The 17,467-nt window shown below is 43.5% G+C and overlaps 1 protein-coding gene across 7 annotated transcripts in view; it reads left to right on the top strand.

Moving 5' to 3' along the window:
- The window catches only part of KANK1 (KN motif and ankyrin repeat domains 1), a 122,221-nt gene that overhangs the window by 16,468 nt on the left and 88,286 nt on the right, over positions 1–17,467 (top strand). For 6 of the 7 annotated variants that reach the window (XM_021379650.1, XM_021379652.1, XM_021379647.1 and 3 more), the window contains one exon: positions 14,507–14,640. The gene's annotated coding sequence lies outside the window, so the exon portion shown is untranslated. Of the gene's footprint in view, positions 1–5,555; positions 5,623–14,506; positions 14,641–17,467 lie in introns of those variants that run through there. The other variant, XM_021379649.1, reaches the window with a different exon arrangement.

Genomic DNA, 17,467 nt, shown 5'->3' on the forward strand with positions numbered 1-17,467 from the left:
GGGAGGGAAGAAAAGCCGTTTGAGGAGGGGGACAAAAGGATAGAAAGCTGATGCAAGAAAACACAGCTGGCCAGGCTGCACATCTGCTGTGTGCCCAGTGTGATACCATGTAGTAAAGCCCTTTACATTGCGATTGTTTGTCCAGCTGTCCTGCTGACTGCTTTGACCCAAGCAGTGTGAAAAGAGGGGTCTCTGTTCTCCCCCCCTTGCCTTGGGCTGAACAGGTAGTGAAAGGGAAATTGTGCTCGAATGACAGAGAAAGGATGAATGGACTAGAGCTGCTCTGAGTTTATAGCTTGTCTCATCTGAAATCCTAGTATAAATTCAGACAACTGTGTGCTTCATTGTGTCCTAGCCAAAAGGAGGGATGGCAGTCACAAATAGGGTGAGAACTGTGAATGTTGTTTGAATTTCAGTGTGTACTCTTGCAGGTGGATTTGTTCTTCAAAGTTTCAGCGATTGCGATGTCCATGTGGCAGTCCCAAAGGCTGCTGCTGGTCTGCAGGTGCTTGAGGTGCTGCCTAGGGCGATATCTGCCTGGTGACAGCCAGGAATTAGCTCCTGCTCCTGGGGCTTTTCCTGTTGGTGTGCTCACAGAGCAGCTGTGCTGGGCAAGCGGACTGCCGCTGGTTGCTACTCTTTGCTACTGTGGGCTGAAAGCTTTGTGGGGCCTGCTGGTGTTCTTCCATTATTTCTTCTCATCTCTCGTCTTACTGCTAGTTCTAGAGATTTTGTAGACTTTTGTTAACTGAGCACCTAAGACTGCAGAGCTGTCTCTCCCTTGCTTCTGGCTGCTTTAGCTGCCTGTGTCTCGCAGTGGTGTGCACCTGCCACCATTGTGTGGGTTCTGCCCTTAACAGCAAGGCCTTTTTCCCTCCTGCAGCATGTCTAGAGGCTGCTTATTTCAGGGAAACATGTTTATCTAAGAGATAATGTAAGGGCTCTTCCTCACTGTCAACGGGTTACGGGCGTTTGGCCCGGTTCCGTGACAAAGGGGATGGGGGACCCACGGGCCCACGCCCCTGGAAAAGGGAAAAAGGGTAAGGAGATGGCCCTGAGAGCAAAGAACAGTGGCAACAAGCTGAGGAGAAACCAACTAATTTACTAAATAAGATATCGGAATGCAAAACAACACACTATAATACAATATAATTACAATTCAAGCTGATAAATCCAATACAGAGAGAGAGAATGTCCCAAAATCAAGGTAGGCCTTACTCTACTACCGACGATAAGACGGCTGGAGAGCGAGGTGCTGCCAAGACGAGAGATGGCGGAAAAAGGGATGAGGTCTCGTGATCTGCAAGTTTTTATACTGCAAGCTTTTATCTTTTCCCTCCAGCTGGAAAATGGTAACAGAGGAGCAAAGTACCGTGGGGAATGTAGTAGTCCTTCTCTTCTGAGAACCAGGTATATCCACTACATGATGTTATGATGTGGAGTACCAATAACCATCATATCATAATCAAATGAATATCAATAACCATCAATAACCATCATATCATAATCAAATAATATCAAATCATAAAACCATGACCATAGTCGTCATCTTAAGTGTCTCTGGTGTGCTGACCGACCCCATCATCAGAATGGCTGTGACAGATCAGTTCTCTGGAAGTTAACCTGCTTCTGGATTAACGTAGACAAGAGTGATGCTGCTTTTCTCTCAGATTTTTTTGAAGCTGATGGTGGGAAAAGCTGATTTTGTGAAATGTTTGTGTCTGATGCTGTTCTTCAGAATAAGTCAAGCCTCTTCATTTGCTGTGTTATCGAGTGCTTGTTCCTAGATCGGCACAGAGTCTGCAACCAGAAGCTTTGCACTTTGCATCACAGGGGTGAGGAGGAATTAATTAGCCTTCATGCTAGCGGTGTCCTCTTTCACGCTTCTCAAGTTGCAAAGAGTAAGAATGAGGAGAAAAAACCTCATCTGATAATCTCTTTTCATGGCCTGATATTAGCCACCCTGAGGCTATTTATACCAAGCAGGCTGATTGGGATTCAGTCTAAATTTTCACCTGCTGGCCTCCTGGGTCCCGGAGCTTTTGCAGAGCACAGCAGTGGCAGTCCCTCCCTGACTTCTTTGCTTTCCCCAGTGTAGTCCCAGTGGGTCACTGCTGGGGGATGGCATGGCCACCTCAGTATCAAGGACAAGAAGTAGCATTACTGCTGCCAGGCTTCAGTTTAGCTTGTGTACTGTTAGCTTGTTTAGAGTCAAGTCTTACTGCCTAGCAAAAATGGGATTTCTACAACTGCCTTTTAGAACAGCTTTTCATTAATGGCTATGTAGATGTTTTGCGGCCCTCTTAGAGGGTGTGCGTGAACATCCCCTGCCTTGGTCCCCCTGGAAACTTGTTGGTCCTATTGTTACCAAAGGCTTATGTTGATAGTTCAGATGTATGTGTTTTGCTACAATGCTGATATAAGCTGCTCCTCTTGACCTCTGAGGCTTCTGTGGAAAGTCACAATGGAGAGGCCTGAATTCCTGCGTTAATCACATCACAGCGGGCTATCCAGGAGGGTTTTCCCAAAAGATTAACTGAAGGATACCGCATTGCTTTGAAACATGATCGCAGAGCATCTAGCTCTTGAGGACAGTTTCTTTAATCTATGCATTGATTTTGTGTATTTTTAAACCACATACATATTACTCACTGCAGTAAAATGTGAATGATGGCTTGTCATCAGCTAGCTGTTTGCTACTGCTTTGTGTTGCCAGCAGGTTCAGTGCTCTCCTGTTCAGCAGCACTGCAGAGAAAGCTCATTTCCTCCATTCTGTGGAGGGTATGTTCTGAGGTAATCAAACTACATCTGGTAATCAATTGCTGAACCATGCAGTAACATACAGCTTCTCTGCAGGTTTGAAAATGTGAAGAATCATGCCTAGCCACTGAGCAGTAGCTGTGATTCTGCAGGCACCGTTGCTGATGAGGCTGAAGGTGCTGATGTTGCTGTTCTGGGACTTTGGGATGCTCTTCCATGGAGGGCTATAAGCCTTACCCTGCTTATAGTTTGGCTTATGCAGCTAGTAGCTCTTGGATTAAGTCCAGATATGCTGTGAGCTGTGGTATCAAAGTATCTGCTGCCTTTCAAGCAACTTGATCATTAATTATGGACCCTGGCATGGACAACACAGTGGAGGCCTTCAGAGCTGCAGTTGTTGCATGCAGTTTCTGTGGCTTTCAGAGCTCCTAAAAACTTCTGTGGAGGTGTACACCAGGATGATTTCAACACTGTCTTAGGTGTTCGGTGTGCTCAGCACACTTCCAAACAGGACTGTACCTCTAGGGAGATGTATGTAGATGGCTCTTGCTGCTGCTGCTTCCCTCGGAGCAGTCATCTGCAGCCCTTCTGGAAACAGTCGAACTAATGATATCAGTGCTTCACTTCTGAGAGGAAGAAAGAGCCTGATAAGGAGGATTGGAAGAGTTTGTGCACCTGAGCCCCCCTCCCCCTTTTCTCCCCAAGCCCTGGTCTATGTATAGACAGGCTATAGATTACAACGCTGTTGGATGGTTGCCCTCTATAATATTGTTTTCTCTCTCTCAGGGAGCAGCTTATGAAACAGTGTCATGAAGATGCATACTGCAGGGCTTGGGGGGAGGTGTTCACATTTTTAGTGGGTACTCCAGATGTTTATGTAATGTGCCTAAGCTTGCAGTGGAATACAAAATATTTGTGTAAGCCCCCCAGGTCTGCCCATGGATAAGCTATTTGTCTGGGCTTTATGAACAATGCAGGAGAAGGGGTGTAAATGACAGGCCCAAATTAGTTCTGTGTTCCAACTACTCCTTCCTGGCAGGATGTCTTGAAGGAAGTTGTTATCAAACCACTTCTAAATTGGAATCTTAAAACTAAAGTATTGACTTTCCCTTCTATAGTATTTAGTTGAAAAGCAAATATTGAAAAAGGCTGTAGAAATTCCTGTTCATAGTAGCAATTAAATGATTCCAACTAGGGCTTCTTGTAAGCTTAGGTCTGAGCTGTAGGGGTTTCTGTGCTGTAGGTGCTCATAGTTTCTTTTGGCCACAAACCATCATATGGCTCAGACATTTTGAGCTAATAACTTAGGTGAGCTTTAGGAAAGCTGCTCGGTCCTCTTCTAACTGATTAAGTCATAAGGTGGAAGGTGAGAAATCATAAAATAAAGCTCCCTGCAGTTTTCAGAAGTCTGTAAGAAAGAGTGCGTGGTTTAACCTCTGAACAAACCACTCTTTGCAAAAGCTACTTTAAGACTAACAAAAAAAAATCCCCAGTTTAAGACAGCTTGACAATCTTATCTTGCATTTTGAGGTACATGTGAAATAAACTTTTTTAAAAATAGAGTTTTTACTTTTTCTGTGATCACTGTAACAACTCATGTTCCCTGACAGCTATGCTTAACCTACGTACAAGGGAAACATATATCTTGGAAACTGTGAGTTGTATCCAGAGCTGGCTCTCAAACCTTGAGAGGCAGTTCAATATGTGCATTGCTGCGACCTTCAAAAGCTTTGGAAGTCTGCAAACAAATTGTTCTAGAATAATTCATCTCTCTCTGCTGAACTGGTGCTCCAGAAGGATGTGTTGCCCATAGAGCATGGGGAATTAGCTGAAACAAGTACTGTGTATCCCGCACTTGTATTTCATCCCCAAAACAGGCTGAATTAAGAACACAGCCTCCCTTGTGGGAAGAGGATGGGCAAGTGAGCTGCTCAGATCAACAGTACATGGATGTTACTAAAATATACAGAGGTGAACTGAGATAACAGCAACTGTAGGTGTTGCTGCATTACCCTTGTCCAAGAGCATGGCAAAGCCTTGGGTTAGAGGAGTAGGAAAACTTAACGTGCCAGGAGAATCTGTGGTGAGACGTGTATGCACAGCTTTTGTGTGTCACTGGGAACTGTGTGTTCTCCCTGTTACAGAAAAAAATCTGTTGTGTTCTATGAGATACCTGCCAAAAAAAAATTAAAAAAAAAAAAAGGGAAAGCGTGCATTTCCCTAGGCTCTGACTGCAGCTACTGGTTTGCAGCATTCAGTTTTCTGGTTCTGCCACCCCAAATTCAAAAGCAAATGCTGCTTTCCTAGAAGGGAGAGGAAGGCTGCGTGCACATGGCTGCGCTGAGGAACAGGCAAAGGCGTGTGGGAGAGGTGTCACTGTGCAGGAAGGAGTGGATGATTGGTGACAGGATGGGTGGTATCCTGGTAGGCATCCCTGCTGGCACTGTACCAATGCGTGCCCGTGGTCACTGGGGAACAAAGCGGTAGGCTGAGCTGTCAGTGGGCCAGGGAGCTGCAGAGCCCTGCTGTGTGCCGGAGGTACTGGCATTGTAGCAGGCACGCTGCTAAGTCCAAGGAAAACTTCTGCTCTAAAAACTTCTGTTCTCACAGGGCCTCATGAAAAATCTTCTAACTGATAGTTTGGACATCATCTACGCCTGGAGTGTCAGTGTGACTTTTCCATTCATATTTGTTCACGGATGAAAGAATGTGTGGCAAATACCCAGCGTAATTATGCATGTTTCTAATGTTTCAGCTTGTATAATACCGCCCACCTTCCCAGAGAGGTCAAGTTACTGTTTTCAGGCGTTGCAGTTCAATTATGCACTGTGTGCTCAAGGGAAGCAGTGGACTAATGACCCTGTGAGTTCAGTCGTTTCTCTTTTTCATGAAGTAGTGAAAACTGATGCGTTTTGTGTTGCTGAGTAGATTTAAGTGTTGCAATCTAACAGGCTGTTTATTTATACCTAAATGCGAGCATGCTTGTGGCATGGAGTGGCTTGTGTATGAATGGCTGTACGCTGTCAATGGCAGTATTGCGAACTGTGTATGTCTATGTGTGTGAGAAGCTCCCAGCAGTGCTTTGTGGGGGCCAGACTGTGCACAGACCTGCTGCACCTGGACAGCCCCACACAGAGCAGCCTGTGGGGCAAGAGCCAGTGCACAGCCATCGTGGTGTGTTCCTTTCCATCTGCTGCACCCTGGCACAGTAAAGCAGCACTGCAAGCTCTGTGCTGCCTCTCATCTCTTCTCCTGCCCTCTCCCTCTTCCAGCTCTGCTGGCTGCAGTGGAAGTCTACCCCTTTCCAGGGAGAATGGGTTGGGGCTGCCTTTCTCTGTCACCTCTGTGTTTTACGGACTGTGTGTGTAGAGGGGATTTCTGCAGCTTAAGAATATCCTGACTGGCACTGCATGTCTTCCTATTGCTGTTTTTATACCTTCTGTAAAGACTAAGACTAGCTACTTACTCCCATGCTGAATTTGAGGGACGCAGTCAAATGTCTCACCAAAATGTCAAATTTCCCTTGAAATGCAATCAGGGAAAACTTTTTTTTTAAGAGCTAGTGGCGAGACTCTGGAGAATAATCTGTCTATTCCTTTGAAGGCCATGCATTTGCTTACTATGCTAGGTCACCAAGTACCTAAGAATGCCCTTTTTTTTTTTTTTTGTCTACAACCCTGTGCTGGGAAACTCAGCTTACCTATAATGTGGTACATGCAGTTGTTAGTCTGGATTACTTTTCTCCACAAATGATAAATGTGGAATGAGTTTGGTCTTAGCTTTTCTTGCTCAAGCCATTGATTCAGAACATCTCATGAGACAGCTGTCTTATTTCTTTTTTTCCTTCTGCACAAGAGAAGCAGCATTGCCATGGCAGGGGCCCTCAGTGGTGTGTGATTGTTCATATTTCTGCAGATTAGTACTGTGCAGCTCAAGGGGTTGTCTTGAAGGCAAAGAATTAGGCTGAAAGCATGACATACTCACATCTTGGTTTGGCATCAGATGTTTCTAAGAGATATAACAACTCTTGTTATGCGCAGTGTGATGGGTGCTGAGGGCTTTTTCCAAAACATGCTTGATTTGAGACCATTCTACAACAGCCCTTCCAAAAATCCCATCTGTTAGGAATGTATGCTTTGGCATATCACTAAGGAGATGGTGGTAAGATCTGTTGGAAAAATCCCACAAGTACCTGGGCAAAACTTGACTTGGCTGAGGTTTACCATGGTGCCAGAGGGAGACATTAGTCCTGTTGTCATTTCCTGCCAGCTTAAAGCCTCAGGATGCTGCCAGTCCCGAGGCGAAGGGGAGCTTCAGCCTTGAGGCTGGATGTGGAGATGCATACATGCGTGAGACATGGATTCCCTACCATGCAGGTTCTTGGGATGGTTAACACACATTAACTGCTTTATGTATGTTTTGTTTTTAGCTATAGCTGTGTTACACCCATGAATATATGTTGTGATACCTGACAGCTGGGGAGTGTTCTCATTTCCCATGGGTATGGGGAAACAGCACAAAGAAAGGGCAGTTTTTACATAGGCTTACTTGTGTTGCTTGAAGTCCAGCAATTAACAGTTTTGGGGCCTGTCATGTTTACAAGAGCTTGAGCTGTTATTTCTGGAGATAATGGCAATCAGCTCTTCATTATGACTGTTAAGATTGCTTACTGAAGCATCTTTATACTTAAAGCTGACAGAGTCCTTCCCCTCCCCTCCTGTTTGACCAGTTCTGATGGGACCAGGGGTTATGCAGGTGGGCTGCATAACCCTTGTCATCAGCAGCAGCCTGCCTCCCTGCACCTGTGTCCCACCTGCATGTAGTAATTGACCAAGCAAGATAATCTTTTATGGCCCCTTTTAGCTTCATTCTCCACCTTCCCAGTTCTTTTTCACTTCAGGACAAAAGGATGACCTTCACACCCTTTCTTACTCTTGTCTCCTCAAGGAAGGAAAACCAGATTTATTAGGTACTTCCTTGCTTGTCAGAGGAGTTTCATGACATGGTTGTGTGGCAAAGCAAAGGATATAACTAGATAAAGGATGTAAAAAAAGAATGTAACTAGTGCATAGATGCTTAAGGCAGATTAAGTGAAGATCATCTTGTCATCTTAGTTTAACTTATTTCTTGAACCGCTTCTAGGCAGCTTGTTTCATTTGTGATACCCCTTCTTCCTGGCCTAATGACTAAACTGGCTTTGTAAAATCCATATTGCTGTAGAGCCACAGAAGATGTTACACTTCTAAATCTGGGCGATCTGACTTTTGGTAGTAAAGTCATCTGGACAGTGAACAGAGAATTCAGTCGCCTGCAGGAAGGGGGAAAAAACATCTGTATGTTGACTTCCCCTCTTACTCCCTATGCTAGATATGAGTGTATGTATGTTAGTGAGTGGATACTTTTGATGGTTCTTTCCAGAAGTTATCTTTTTTCTGGTTAAAACTTAGATTTCTGTCTACCAGCTGGAAATCTTCCATAGAGCATGAGTTGTGTCTCAGAACTGTTTCTCTTGTCAAGTGAAGATCACCCTTCAGAAAGTCCAAGCTGAATTCTGCTCTTTACGTGGGGAAGGTGCTTGGAGCAGGACATGATCTGGTCTGAGGATATGGTGAGCAGCAACTCAGCTTGATCTGAGTTGTCAGCTGAAGGTATTAAGTCTCAGCACATCTATTCATATGGGTTGTACTACTTAGTCTCAGTCTGGACCAGTTTTGTTGGTTAGAGACCAACAAAGAGCAAACACTTTGGTAAAGTGTTACCCACGGTGTTATATTGTATCATTCACAAACTTTCAGCCTTTGGATGAAAAAAACTAGATGTTTTGAAGGAGACGGCTTTTCTTCTGTCTCTGAGATACATATGCATTAAATGTCTGTGGAGAGAAAACTTACCCTTTTTGAGAGTGATCATGTAGCTAAGGTGTATTTGACATCCTTCAGTTTTTCATTAGCTGATGCACTTTGCGTCCAAGTTTGAGACCTGCTACTCGAACACATACTTATCAAATCTTATTTCATTTCTAGTAAACTAATGATCATGTTTTTTCCGACAATGATTTTTCCAGTAGCTAAGGGCTGGTATTTGACAGTGCTGGACCTGGTGGTTTTGAGTGCTTGTCCCATGTGATAGGAGCAAAGAGCTCAAAAGTTTGATGTGGCTTATGTGGTTCCACACTGTAGGAAAGCAGGGTGCTTTCCAAGACTATCAGTTGTCCCTGTGCTTTTGCGAAACAGCCTGCTTGTCCGAATGGATCACTTTCTCTACGGGTCTAGAAGGTTTCAGTTGGATACAGTACAAACTAAGGACCAAGGTGAAGCTGTCCTTTCAGGCACTGCGACCTCTACCTGTGCAAACTAATTGAAATGTGAGAAGCCAGTCCTGCCCACCAGGTTCTAGCTTGTGCATTCCGTTTACCAGCAATATGAGTCCTGTTGCTAAAGTAACTCATGCATAAATTCATGAAATGTGCTATACAGAAGGTATGCTTGGTTTGAGAGAGGCCTTCTTTCCAGTCCTAGACTTATGACTGGCCAGGAAAAGCCTGGTTTTAGGTGTTGTATGAGGAGGAGTGAGGTATGGGTCAGGGGCTGTTGAGACACTGAAACTGCTTGTTCAGATTAGCAGTAAAACACTTTTCTCTGACTTCTGCTTGCTTTGTGCCACAGTGAATGACCTTTGTATATTCATCCTGTGCTATTGGGCTGGCTGTGTTCTGTTGCAGGTTGTATTATGTGCCAGATGTTCCTCTTTCCTCTTGCTTTCTGGCTGTTCAGAGACCAGTTCCTATTGGAGTGGGTGCTTCAAGCTGCTACCAAGCATGTTATTCCTTACAGTGTGTTTTAACAAGTCTCAAAAAGTTCAAAGTCCATTTGCAGTATGTGAAGAGCTGATCTCTGTTCCAACAGGAGGCATCAGTTATAGCAGATAAGGTAGCTTTGGCTTTAGCCCAAGACTTGTTTTATCACCATAGTGTTAAAAGGAAAGCCGTAGCGTTTGGCAACACTAGCTTTTTTTAATGCACTAACAACTACAGTGGCTCCTTTATCTGCTGTTTGGAATGTACTGGCTTGTGAACACTTACAGGAGCACGTACAAGCATCTCTCCTTGCTCTGTCTTGAGATGAGAAATTGAATTGTCATAGGGTGAATGGCTGTAGCTGAAGGGTTGGCAGACTGTCGCCAGTATTACAGTTAGCCTCTGAGGTTCTGTCCTGAAATTTCTCTGTGCTGAGGCTGAGGAGACTGTCCACAAACACACCCTCTTGTGGCTTTCCTCCTAACAGCCTAATATCCTCCATAATATAAACCAGTTATTTTGCTGTTTGGCGAGAATTAATGTAACATATAGCTTGGTGTTGTCTACTATGGATTTTAGTTAAAATTGAGACCTATGTGGTATCTTCTGAGAGGAAACGCCCTTCTGTAGGGGTTCATCCTTGGTTTGAGACTCCTCTTTCATGTGAATGACAGTGCTTGGACGTGTGTTTGACCAAATAGCATGATATGTTGGCAAGGGGAGATTCCCAAGGCGTCAGTATAGTCGTGTTATCATGGCAGCCTGCCCAGATTAATTAGTGTCTCCAGGATTAATTAGCTTTGTGTCATGCGGACAGAGCCTTAGTTATTTCCTTCAGCAGTTGTGAGGTCTTATGCTAGTGAAGTGTACCGAGATTGAATGTTGCTTTTGGATATGCGGTGGCTTCCTGTCCAAGAATACCACATATATTCACTAGGAGACAGTGTCTTTACCTTGGGAAGTGCTACCTTCAAATATGAACTTAATTCAAAATGTCTATTCCCTAGTAAGAGTGTAAGTACCCTTTTGGTGCTATGAAGTGCATCTTTAACTGACTCCGAAGTGTCTGACACAATATCTAAGGCGTAACTCAATGTGTTATCCAGGCGTGTCCCTGCAGTTGAGGGGGCTGGTGTTATTTTAGACCAGCATAAATTCCGCTTCAGGTAAGAGGATCTGGAGGTCTGCTGGAGGGAGGTGCATGTGAGAAGAGGTGTTGAACAGTATTGAAATGGAAAAGAGAAGACTGAGCATGTGTTACCAGTCTGTGGAGTACTTGTCAAGCTGGAATATGCCTGTGAAATACATAGACTTTCCATGAGAAGTTGTCTGCACAAGTTCACAGAATCTGTTGCATAGCCAACTTTGTTTAAATGTAAGGTTTTATCAAGGGTAGAGCTTTCTGTAAAGACGACAACTTTATCCGCAGACTTGCTCCTCTTGGTATATGTAATATCTCTGCTTAATTGTTTTTGTGTCTGTTCTCATTTCTGCTTTTCTTTGCTTCTACTTAGCACTCAGTTGTGCTAATCTGTTGAATCAGTTTTCTTCCTGGGATTGAATTTAAATTGCTATTTGCAAGGCAGTTGAGAACAATTACTTTCTGATACAAGGTAGGTAAATCCATTCTATACAGATTCAAATCATGCTTGCAGTTTTGCATATATATTTTTAAATCTCCATTATGTCAAAATGTTTTTCGAATGTTTGATGTTTTGATTAACACCTGTTAGGTGTGGTTTATTCTGTCCTAAAGGGAAAATGGGTGTGCAGCATGTTTTTTGTTTTGGTGGGGCTTGGATGTGTAGGAGTCAAATGATTGCATTTGTTATGATTGATTGGGCTAAAAGGCAAAACTGAAGCTTTATTTTTCCCATCTGGCATGAAAGACAACAAAGTATGTGATAAATCTTAGCTCCCAAAGGATTTCTGATTCTTTTTTTTTTTTCAGTCTGCTTCTCTCAGAGGTGTGATTCTCAAAGTTGTCACTTGTTCATCTTGAAGCTGGAGCCATGTCCTAGTCCTGGCTTTTATTGTCATATAGTTTTTCTGTCAAACTGATCTGTCCCACATGTTGGCATAAACACTTGCTTCAGCTGAATTACACGGACTACCTGGTACAGATTTACTTGATATGGATATGCTGTGGGAGGACAGCCAAAGAGAAAATATTTTGAGGCAAAATTGACTCATGAGTAATATCTGAACAATCTTGACATCATGTTGTAGGCACATAACACTCTGGGTATGGTAACAGATATTTGAAAGACAGTTTTATTGCATCCTTAAAACATCAACCTGGATGTGTAACTGTGACTGAATGTCTTGAAGATAAAGGCTGAAATCTTGAAGTATCAGTCTGATGTAATAATGTTTTCTGCAAAACTAGGGAATAGGCGATTTCACAGAACCGCATTGACTGGTGCTTCCCATTATCTATGAATATGTAGCTCCAAGGATATAGTTGTGACCTATGGTCAACTTTCCTTGTGCATTACACTTTTTTAATACCAGGTAAATGAATATATTTTTAAATTGTCTTGGAACGCACTCCTATTGAAATGTAACAACTGTTTTTAGGATGAATAGGTAGCATGCACATAAACGAGTTCATAGTTTGCATGAATGGCTGAACGTGTACTGGAACATATTGCAGAAGTGTTAGACGGAGGGAGGAAGAAATGGACTCTCACTTCCTGAGGGTCACTGAAGAACACTGAATACCATTTTAAAGTCTATGGAAGGGAATGTTTGGGGCTTTCGGATTCCTGTCTTTTTTTCTTCAACAGATGTTGCATTTAGGGTTTGTTTCCAGAGTGGAAGATCTTCTACTTGAGTTTTCCTGCAGACTTACCACACACTCCCAGACAGGCCTTTGTAGTTTCATTTAAAATTATAGAATCATAAATTGGCTTGTGTTGGAAGGGACCTTAAAGACCATCTTGTTCCAACCCCCTGCTGTGGACAGGGACACCTTCCACTAGATCAGGTAGGTCAAAGCGCTGTCCAACCTGGCCATGAGCACTTGTGGGGTGGGGCATCCACAGCCTCTCATGCAGGACAGTGTCAAAGGCTTTGCACAAGTTCAGGTACATAATTCCAGTTGCTCTCCCTCTATCCACTCCACCAATGCTGTAACCCTGTTGCAGAAGGCCACGAAACTGAAGGCGTTATTTGTCCACGCTGAAATCATGTTGGCAGTCACAGATGGTTTCTTTGTTCTGTGCAGATTCGGGAAGATCTGCTCCATGGCCTTTTTTTCCCTTACTAAAAATGGGTTATATTTTTCCTTTTCCAGCCAGCAGACCGCTGCAGCTTTTCAAATATGAGGGATAGTGGCATAACAAGTTAATCCAGCAGTTCTCTCAGAACCCTCAGATGCATCTAATCAGATCCTATGGACCTATGCACATTCAGGTTCCTTAGATGGTCTCACACATGTTCTTCTCTTAGAGTGGGAAGTTCTTCATTCTCGCAGTCACTAGAGTTCAGATCCGCTTGTGCCTAGGCCTTCCTTATTCTCTCCCTGCGTTCTCAGGCCACATCCTTATAGTCTTCACAAGTTATGTATTCTTGCCACTATTGCCTATGCAGTTTGGTTTTGTTTCAGTTGGGCTTCAAGGCCTTGACTTAACCCAGTTGATCTTTTGCCTCCCCTGTGCAACTTCTTTCATGTTGGGGTGGCAACCTTTTGTATCTGAAGAAAAATACTACTTATTTTAGCTTGTGAAGACAATTTCCCTTAGTAGACTGTTCTGTGAACAGCATGGAATTAGAACATTCTATATGTGGATGCACTGGTCTGTTTTGAGGACTTGTTTTGAGTTTTATATTAATTATAGTAAAATAACTTAATTCTTTTGTATTCCATTATGCTTACACTTCTGCAGTTTTACAGGTTGGGTCAAAAATTTCTTGTTCTCATACCAAAGCTTTAGAGAAATATGCAGTTAAAACCTGGATGATAAATGTCTTTTGCACAGGGAAAAAAGTCTTCAGAACTCTTAAAGCCATGCTAGTCAGAGATTGTTCCCTTGTCTCATCACTAGGTAGCTGTCAGATGTTCTAGCAGCATTGTGTTCAACATCTGCGTATGGTGAGTCTCCAGCACAACCTTGGTGTATAACTGCCTTGGTCCATACCTGTGAATGACTGCATGGTGGGATTTATCAGTACCAAAACAGGGGCCTTGGTGTCTTTGTGCACCTGTGATTTTGGGAAGTTTGCTTTTTTACAAGTTAAAACATGCCATGTGAGTTGAAAGTCAGAAATAAGCTGTCTAAGCCTTGTTGGCAGAGCATCTTACCTGAACTGCTATGGAAGAAAAGTCAAGAGCTGTCCTGCGTTCCAGAGAGTGGTGCAGGCATGAAGTTAACTGCAGTCTAAGTGTCTTTACTCTGTAACCGTTGGAATTACGTGCAAATCCCTGCAAGATAAGAATTCTAATAAAGGCCGCTGAGGGAAGTGAGGCAGGGCAGATAGTCGTCTTTTCTTTTACTGCAGTCTATAAAATGCTTACATGTCTTTCATATGCAGAGACATCCTGAATTATACAGTGTTTCTGCTTAGCTCACATAGACTTCTGCTGCATTTCCCAGTTCAAATTAGAGCTTGGTTGCCATTCTGTACGCTGCTGTGTTTCCCTAACTGACATGGCTGGTGTATCCTGTTGCATCCAGGCTTTGTTTCTGTGCATTCACACAGACTGTTGTTTGAACAAAGAGGATTTAAACTGGGAAAGCACTACAGAGTGACATATCTTTTGCAAGATGTGTGCTTTCTTTCTAGGGTGTGGTAACCAAAATACTGCTTGTGTGCATTACATCTTGGAAGCTGAAAATGATAGAACAATCACAAATATGAAAGGTTAATTTTGTTATTGTTTAGCAGCATGTGATATGTTGCCCAACATGTATAGTGACTACTTGCTTTTCATTTCTCTTCTTGTAGGATGACTTTCAGGTTCCTGAATGTGCTGTCAGATGCTGAAGTATTGAACTAGCTGAATCTTCTGCATTTACTTCTGAAGTTCAGAAGGCCTGAAGGAAAGCAGAGGACTGGCATTTCTGTTACAGTGTTTTAAGGTGAGGTGTGCCTTTTTTTTGCTGAGGGAAAGAGGGAGGATGATAAATATACAGATATGGTCCCATAGACTGTCCCAGTCCCATCTCTGGCTCCATAGTAAACCATACTATTGTGATGTCTGCATTCTGTGTGACACTGGACCAGATTGTCAGTATTTGCCAGTTAAGGTAAAATATCACCTCAAAAAGCTAAAAAATGATGCAATGAAGAAATAACTTGATTTTTTTTCTCTGGACGACCAGTTCTATTTATATATATACCCTTCCATTAGACTACCTTAGTGCTTTACCTACATGTTAATACAGTTTTAGTAGTGAAACGATTTAGTCTTCTGTCTCCATGGGATGTCAGGTTGAGACATGTTCTTCACCAACAAAAATATGGGTAAGAAAAACTGAACTTGTAAAAGCCAAATGAAACTATAGAGCTATAGCTGGCAAGTGACCATTCTACTCTTACTGGAGGTGCTGCACTGTCATTTCATTAATTTATACATGCCTGTATTTTGCACCTGTGTGTTCAGGTTCATACCTATATTGTCTGCTCTGTGGTAGTGCTGCTGCTGCTTTTTAACCAGCTGTGTTTTGCACACCCCATGCACAACACTATTTCTCCAGTGCAGAAGCATCTGGGTGAGCAGGGGCTGTGCCTGAATTAAGATTGTGGTAAGCCAAGCCCAGAGAACTAATCGCTTTGAAGGGCTTCTTTGCTACTACTCACTGCAGTTTAAGTGCTGTCTTGTACAGGCAGACAGGTTGACCTCAGACCAGCTCCTTTCATACCAGTCCTGGTCTCTCACTCCTACTTTTCTTTAGAAAAATCACTGGAAAGTGAATCCAATCTTTTCTGCTGTCAAATAACTGCTTTCTGCCAGTGGAAAGCACTCACAACTGCTTCTAGGTCCTCTGCCGGGGCTGTAGCTTGCAGGGAGAAGAAACACCTTAGAAAAGGCTAAATAAGGAAACTTGTCACTGCGCTGAGGTTTGTCCCAGTTCCTGTGCGGCTGTGTGCCACAGCCGTGCCCTGGCTGTGGAGAGGTGCACCCGCTGCCAAGCACAGCCTTCTGGGCAGAGGGGATGGGGATGTGTTGGATAGCTTTGCTTGCCCCTGACCTGCATCCCTGTGTAGGGTGGGGACATATGAGTAGCCACAGCTTGGCTGAGGGGGTGCATGTGTGAGGGTATGTGAGGTGCAGAGTGGGAAAGGAGGAAATTTTAAGGAGATACGTGGACCAAAGAAGAGCGTTGAGTGCAGAAAGGCTGGAAAAATTGTACTGTGTAGTAGGCATGTTACTGAGTACTCGGGCTGTAACGCTGAAGGTCCTTCCTTATATGCTTGCTATTGGTTCACCTACTTTACTTGAACCCGTGTTGTAAGAAGGAGAGGCTGTCCTTCTTTGTTTTCATAACAAGGTGTACAACAACTCCGTGTATGGCCTTTCGGAAGAGAGTGGCCAGAGCGGGATATTCAATATGATTGGCCAGGGGCCTGCGTAAGCTTCTGGAACAGTCTAGTAAAAGATAAGATATACTATATAGTTTTGTAGCTTTTAACAATAAACACCATTTTGCCGCTCATCATATTGATGTGTAAATGCGACGAGGTGACCGGGGACAGAAAGTAGTCCTTGCGGGCAGGGTGACAAGTTCTGAACGGAATATCATATGTGGTGGTCTTCACTACAGTACTGGCTGTCACAGAGCCAGAATAGCAGTGACTTCCTGACTCCTCCTCGGGAAGGATGGGATGCAACGTCATTGTTGAGGAGCAGACTCCTCCAATTTCAGCTCTTGTCACAGGGCTGTGACAGCACAGTGTCCATCTCAGGTCCATACAGGTGCTCTGCTGCTCTGACAGAATATCATTGCTGCCATAACGCTGTGTCTGTGAGTTGTAAGCCAGCATCCCCTGAACAGAGTGCTTGATGATGGCATTTGGTGCTTCTGAGATCTGTGCAGAATTCCATGATCATGTGTGGTAATGGGGAAGAAAAAGCAGGCTTCGTAAAATTAATTTTTATAAAGCCAAGGTTGCCTCACTGGGATTGTCTGGGATTTTTCATGCCATGTCTCACAGCCTTCATTTAAGCAAGTATTTTATTTCACTCCAGTCTCCTCAGTCTTCAAATTAGCAGTTTTGCTTTTCACAGAAGGACCTCAGCCTATTAAATGACAAAAACCTTGTGTTATTTTCTTCTGGCAGGTTTAACTGAAAATATCCAGCAGCTACCTTCCTTAGCAAAGTCTGTAGGGTTTTAGATTTTGACTTGTTCATGGGGAAATGACTTAATAACAAACGTAACTAGGTACAACATAATCTGGGGTAGTTTCTGCCTGTAGAGAGCAGACATTCCACTTTCACAGGGGTACAATATAGAAACAACTGCAGCGAACGTGGAGGGGTTTGTTGCTGTGGCACACATTGTACCGAGGCTCAGTCGAGCTTGATCCTTTGCTTCCAGAATTTTCTGGGCTTACTGGAGCAGTTAAATCACTTTCACAATGATTAATGAAGCTCTGGTTAGCTTCAGAGATCCGTGAGGGTTGCATCTGAGTTTTGAGAAAGCGTACCTATTGTAGGTGAAATTAAATTTTGTTACATAACAGTACATACCCGCTTTAGAAAATCTAGTGTTTGCAAATCCAAATGTCACTGATCAGAGTTGTCTCCTTCACACCCACAAATTCAGTGATCTCTCTTCTTTGGCCAGACATTTCTACATGATTTGCTGATAATGGACGTGGCTCCAGTACTGTCCCTTGCGTCCCTCCTGCTCGTAGCTGTGGCTGTGCTAAGTGTGCCAAAAACCAGTCACATGGCCCAGCT

This window comes from Numida meleagris, chromosome Z, assembly GCF_002078875.1.
Source record: "Numida meleagris isolate 19003 breed g44 Domestic line chromosome Z, NumMel1.0, whole genome shotgun sequence".
In the NCBI taxonomy this organism is placed as follows: Eukaryota; Metazoa; Chordata; class Aves; order Galliformes; family Numididae; genus Numida; species Numida meleagris.